Raw genomic sequence first — 6,184 nt, forward strand, 5'->3', positions numbered from 1 at the left:
AAACACTACTGGGGATTTCCAGGCACATCCAAGAGCTTTGATTAGGGAGAGAAACCCTATTCACCAATTCTAAGATGCATCCATTTCTCATATTTTAGCATCTCCGGAATTGGGGTGCATCTTACAATCAATGGCTTCTTACAACTAGAAGCATATTTTAAGTGTTCTGTAACATTACAGTGTATCTTACAATGGACATAACTCAATGCAACTCAACATTTAATCTTGTGTTAAAAAGTTGGTCCAACTTGTCAATATGGACCTTGTGATGTTAAAAAGACATCCTAAAGCCTAAAAACTAGTAAAAGGTGGGAAAGCAGAAAAGGAAAAGAAACGGTTCCTACTTCAAAATTTAGTGTGATAGGAAACCCATTTTCCTTTCTCTCCATGGTTCGCTGCTCCTAAGATCCAACAGTCAGATCAGGACAGTTCAACAGCTACGGCTAGGCTAGACAGGAGCCTTTCCCCATTTATTCATTTTACTATGCAAGAAAAGTCCGTTACAGAACCACCCTGCAAACTAGTAGTGAAACTAATATTTGTATAAAAACTGCTATAAAGGCCAGCCACAGTGCCTCACCTGTGTAACCCTAGCACTTAGGGAGGCTGAGGCAAGCGGATCAACTGAGGTCAGGAGTTTAAGACCAGCCTGGCTAACACGGCAAAACCCCACCTCTACTAAAAATACAAAAATTAGCCAGGCGTGGTCCCAGCTACTTGGGAGGCTGAGGCAGGAGAATCCCTTGAACCCAGGAGGCAGAGGTTGCAATGAGTTGAGATCACACCATTGCACTCCAGCCCGGGAGACAGTGCGAAACTCTGTCTCAAAAAAAAAAAAAAAAAAAGAAAGAAAAAAGAATAAGGTATCAAAAAAAAAAAACAGGTAAATCTGAGGCAAATACCACAGAAAATATTTCATTTAATGGAAGACCTTGGAAACTTCTGAGTGGCGAAGTGGTAAGAACTGGGCTTACAGATTAATTTAGGCAGAAATACATAAGATTAGATAAAGGAGAAAAGTGAAGGCAAGAAAATCATAACATTAGTCCAGGTGGGATAAGAATTTGATTTAGAGTTAGGGGGTGGGGGTAGAGTCGCGGGGTGGTGGGGGGAGAACTACGTGAAAGCCAAATAACACTAGATTTGAAAATAAATTCCTGAAAAAAATGTGAAACATTAAAATTCATATGAGAATCAGAAAATCGACACAAACCAACAGCTATTAAAGAAATTGAAGTGTTACTCAAAGTCCTCTCCAGAAAAAAGATCTAGGCCTAAATGGTCACATAGGTGAGGTCTTCCAAACTTTCAAGGAACAGATAATCCCAGTCTAAAATGATCCTGAAAAAGAGAAAAAGAAGGAAAGCGCTGCCCAACTCATTTTATGATTTGACTACTACCTTCACACCAATATGAATTCAGAATTGCCCCACAGTTAGCAAGAATAGAGAGCAGAAGAGTCATAATATCATAAAGCAGAATCAACAGATGTTGGCTACAGACAAGATATGATGAAACGGGAAAAGGTTTGGGTTTGGTATGACATCAACAAAAATAAAGAACACCAAAGAGGCAAGTTTGCTAAGGAAAAGCAGCTCAGAACAATCAGGTACAGATATGCATAAAGCAACTGAATAAAAAAGAAAAAACAAAACAAAAAAAAGATGATTCAGAAGACACATAAAGAATTGAGAATTATTCCAACAGAAAGGTCTGAACAATCATTCTAAGGGACTAGAGACATAGAGAAAAGTGATCTGAAAAGTGAAACTTGGAGAATGCATATTAAAGAGGAAAGGAGGAACAGAAGGCAGAAAAGTGGCGAAGAGGAACAAAGTCAGTATAATGTCACAGAAGGCCCCTCTTCATCCAGTTAATAGTTAACTTTTGCTCATCCTTCACAATCTGCCTGGGTTCCAACAAAGCAATTTTAAAGTATCTTTCCCAGATTCTCCCACCACCACAAGCACCAGGTCAGGTCTCCATTTGAAGTTCTTATAATATTCTGCACCTTAATTAAAATTACAATTATATTTAACTAGAGACTTTATTTTTCAATACGTATTTCCCCACTAGACTTTAAGCTCCATGAGGGAAGGATCTGCTGTATCTTACTGCCTTGGACCCTGTGTTAGAATACAGCGAGTATAGATGAATGAAACCCAAGGAAAGGCATCTGAAAAATGTGAAGTCGATGTTAAATGTTACAGAAAACTCAAGGAGAGGACTTAGAAAAAGGTAGTTAAATGTGTTGATTAGGTTATAGTTCCTCGTGAAGGTGAAATCCAGATAACAAGGGGTTAAGAAATGAGTGGCTAGCCACCAACCATGCAAAGGCAGGAAAAGTAGACTACACTTGGCAATCTCTAGAGATGGATTGTGAATGACTAAATTTTAATTTCAATGTTGCGCTAGTTCGCAATTAACAATCATGTTACCTTTATTACGAATAAGCTTTTTAAAACGTTAATAAGATTTGAAAAGGAAAAGCAGCAACAAGACAGCTTGAAGGAGTAGCAGACTTAAGAAAAGGTTTTTGTAAACTGAAAAAATCTTAAGAACATTTGTACTTTAAAGAACCCAAATACGACAGAGAAAATAACTCACGCTCCACTAAGCAGGAAAATTAGAAGGAAAAAAACCCCAAGGTGTTAACTAATAAGAAAGACAAAAAAAAAAAAAACTCCCTCTTTGACGGAAGGTTAAGAAGCCAGTAACAGAAAGAATTTAATGAAGGAGCTCCTGCTAGGTGCCTCAACCTCTTCTGTAAAGGGTGGGGAGAGATGAAGAAAGTAGAAAAAGTTTAAACTGGGCTCCACGGAAAATGGAGGAAAAATTAAACAAGAACTGAGTCTGGTTCTACTAAAAACGCATTCTACATTTCAATCGGCCTTTCATACATTCACCCCATTCCTAGATCAGAGAATTGCCCATATTTTAGCTTCAAATTCAAAAATCTAAATACTTCTGGTTCACATTCTTTATTTCAACAACTGAAAACAACGAGACGCATTAAGTTACACTCTAATTCAAAGCTTAATTCCTCTCACAAGTAAATACAATAAAGTAGTTGTTTTCAACTCCGGCAACAAAATAGCGATAATTTCAAGTAAGAGTAACTGAAAAATGTTCCTAAACGTAAAAGTGTTTGCAAACAGTTTTGGTTTTTTTTTCTTCCTAATTCGTTTGCCAGAATACGATGTTCCTGGGTTCAAATCCCAGCTCCCTTAGACAAGTTAGTTAACCTCTTTGCGACTCGGTTTCTTCCCCTAAAACAATGAGGAATACAATAAACCAGAATCGTTGTAAGGATTAAATGACGTAACACAGGTGCCAAGTTCATACTATGTACTCTGAACAGTTTGTTAACCGCTTAAAAAAGAAAACCTGCAGGAGTTTGACCAAATTAAAACATCTGAGAGCATGAAAGAGTACCACGCTCAAACGCCAGACCCTAACACACAGCATATTATTTTTCTTCCCTGATGCAAGCTCATTTTTTTTTCCTTGCCAAATCTTTCCACTAGGAGTCTGGAAAGAGAAAAAAGGGTCCAGGCAATCCAGCAGAAAGTTTTCCAAAACTGAAGTGCGGAATCACCAGGCCACGGAGCGGAGGCCGCGCAGGACAACAGGTGAAGCAGCTCCGGGAGCTCGGGGGCCAAGGCCCCTTCCCGCAGGGACTCGGGGGCGCGCCGGCTGCTCCTCTCGCTCGACCCCCGCCCGAAACTCACTTTGTTCTCCCCTGTTCCTCCCCACAGCGTCCGGAGCCAAATCACGAATATCAGCCTCGCCGCTCCGGGGCGGGGAGGTGAGCGCCTTTCCCATTTAAGGATTCCAGAAGCGTCCCCGGAGCGACTTTCGCCCACTCCGCATCCCCAAACTCGGCCTGCAACCCGCGAGTGGGAGACAAAAGAGGGGCCGGCGGGGGACGCGGCGCGGGGTGCCGTGGGTCTCTGGCAGGGCGGTCCCGGCCCAGCGCGCGCCGAGGCCTGCGGAGCTGCCGGGGCCGGGCCGTGCAGCCCCTGGCTCCGGCCACCGCGCGCCCAGCTGCCTCTGCAGCCTCGCCCGAGCCCCGCTGGCCTCCCCGCTGCGGCCAGCCCCTCCCGGTCCGCACGCGCACTCCCAACTCACCCGGACCCCGGGGAACGCATCCTCCAGCCCTCGGCGCGGAGCGGGTGGGCGCGGCGAGCCGCCGGGGCGAAGCGGAGCCCGGCTCGGCCTCCGCCCTCGGCGTGCAGCGGCCCCGACCCGGTCGCCCCTCGATCGGGCCGTGCGATCTTCGCCGCGCGCGGACGGACGCGCCGAGCCTAAGCCTTCCTGCCCGCCCTTGGCCCTCCTCCCTCCTCGCTCCTGCCTCCTCCCTTCTCCTTCGCCAAGCCCGGCAGGCGGATTCCAATCTCTGCAGCCGCCGCCGCCACCGCCGCCGACTCTCGCCAGGAGGGGAGGGGGCGGCGCGGGTGCGGGGGCCTGGGGGAGGGGCGGGCGTCCGCGGGCCTTGCACGGCGCGCGCGCACTGGGAGGGCCCCCGCCCGCGCCGCGCGCACACGACCACGGACGCCTGCCCCGCCCCGCCCCGCCCCGCCCCGGACGCGAAAGGAGCCGAGCGCTCGGCGGAAGCGCCCGAAGAGTCCGCGGAGCCCGGCGCCCCGTTGCCGGGGAGGAGGGCCAGCCGCCGGCAAGGGGGCGCCGAGCTGCTGGTGCGGGCGGGGGTGGGGGCTTCTCCTCCGTGCGGGCCCGCCGGCCCCTCCCCACAAGCCAGCCCCACAGCCGCCTCCTGGGCAGCGTCCCGCAGACGCCGTAGGGAGCACGCGATGGAACGCCGCGCAGGGGAGCGCGGACACTGCTGCCGGGCGCTGCGGCCATTGGCGTCCGGGACACCCGCTCCGGCCTTCGGGGCCCGATACCTCCGCTCTGGCGGGCTCTTTCGCGTGGACCCCTCCTCCGGCCGACACTCACACTGCGGTGAACGCCAGTCAGCTGGCGTGAAATAAGCAGGTCGCTGGGAAGGCACCAAGTCACCAAGGTGTGGGGGATGGCCAGGTCGTGGTAGTTGCGACAAAGAAAAATATAAGTCACATTGCATTTGTTTCTCGCCCACCCACCGCTCCCGGCGTCTCTTCCCGGGCTCCTTGCCAGCGTGCCGAGGCGCAGGCACGGTGATGGAGGCTCCCCGGCCGGGAGGATCTGCCGGGGAGAGCGGCTTTCCTCATCGATTCGGGAGCGCCAGGCCCGGCGCGCCCGGGCTCGTGTGACCTGCGAGCCCACGAATTCCAGCGGCATAAGATAAGGAGCGGCGAGGGCCCAACAGGACTGAGGTCAGCCAGCTATAAATACGCCTCAAGCTCCACCGCGGGCTCACGCTGGTGACCTCGTGTACCCTCCGGAGGCTCATTCCGTCCATTTGGAAAATGCAAATAATTGTCACCACCTCTTTTCTTCCATTTCCCCTCATTCATGGTGGAAAATGCTTTTAAAAGTATTCGATGACCCGTATGTGAAGAAAGAGGAGATAGGCCCCTTTTTCACCAAATGTGACCTTAACCTCCTTAGTAATCCAAGGAATGTATGAAGTTTAAGTCAGTTAACAAAAGATGTTCTTTTAAAGGTGCATTTTTAAAAATCACTTTTAAAACTGGGTAAACTGGGTAAAAAGAAAGGGAGAAGGAAAACAATGTGCCAGGCACTTGTATTGACACACGTTCTTGCCTGAAGAGATGTTTAGATTCCAGGGTATTCCCTTATATTCTGGTGTAAATGTTTGAATTCCCGCGTATTTTGTTTCAATTTTTTGGTTTATCTTTTATTCTGTCTCCCTTTTCTTCTTTTACCCGCCTTTGCCCTTAATGCTGCAGATAGCCTCCGTCATTTTGAATTATTTTTCAATTCTGTTTTCTTCTCTAATCTTTTTTTCTGGGCTCTTCAGCTGTCTCAGGTTTGACAGTCATGGGTTATAGTATCTTGCTATGCAGGAAGAATAGGATACGTGAGATTACTTGCATCAACTAAAATTGGTCACTTTTCTTTCTCAAGTTTCCTTCGTAATACCCAGCTTTAGTTTTTTTGTTTTTGGTTTTTTTTTTTGTTTTTTTTTTTGAGAGGAGTCTCGCTCTGTCGCCTAGGCTGAAGTGCAGTGGCGCCATCTCGGCTCACTGGAAGCTCCGCCTCCCGGGTTCACGCTATTCTC

At 48.3% G+C, this 6,184-nt stretch overlaps 1 protein-coding gene and 1 pseudogene across 23 annotated transcripts in view; one reads left to right on the plus strand and one right to left on the minus strand.

Annotated features, from left to right (window-relative positions):
* LOC103891637 (putative RNA polymerase II subunit B1 CTD phosphatase RPAP2) overlaps positions 1-4,311 on the plus strand; it is a 99,144-nt pseudogene extending 94,833 nt beyond the window's left edge.
* The window catches only part of BMPR1A (bone morphogenetic protein receptor type 1A), a 168,649-nt gene extending 163,351 nt beyond the window's left edge, over positions 1-5,298 (minus strand). For 4 of the 23 annotated variants that reach the window (XM_024253906.3, XM_054522335.2, XM_063727572.1 and 1 more), the window contains exon 1: positions 4,132-4,269. The gene's annotated coding sequence lies outside the window, so the exon portion shown is untranslated. Of the gene's footprint in view, positions 1-3,731; positions 4,053-4,131; positions 4,301-4,904 lie in introns of those variants that run through there. The other 19 variants (XM_002820729.6, XM_063727580.1, XM_063727578.1 and 16 more) reach the window with 16 other exon arrangements.
* Between the last annotated feature and the right edge of the window lie 886 nt (positions 5,299-6,184).

The sequence above is a fragment of the Pongo abelii genome, chromosome 8 (assembly GCF_028885655.2).
Source record: "Pongo abelii isolate AG06213 chromosome 8, NHGRI_mPonAbe1-v2.0_pri, whole genome shotgun sequence".
In the NCBI taxonomy this organism is placed as follows: Eukaryota; Metazoa; Chordata; class Mammalia; order Primates; family Hominidae; genus Pongo; species Pongo abelii.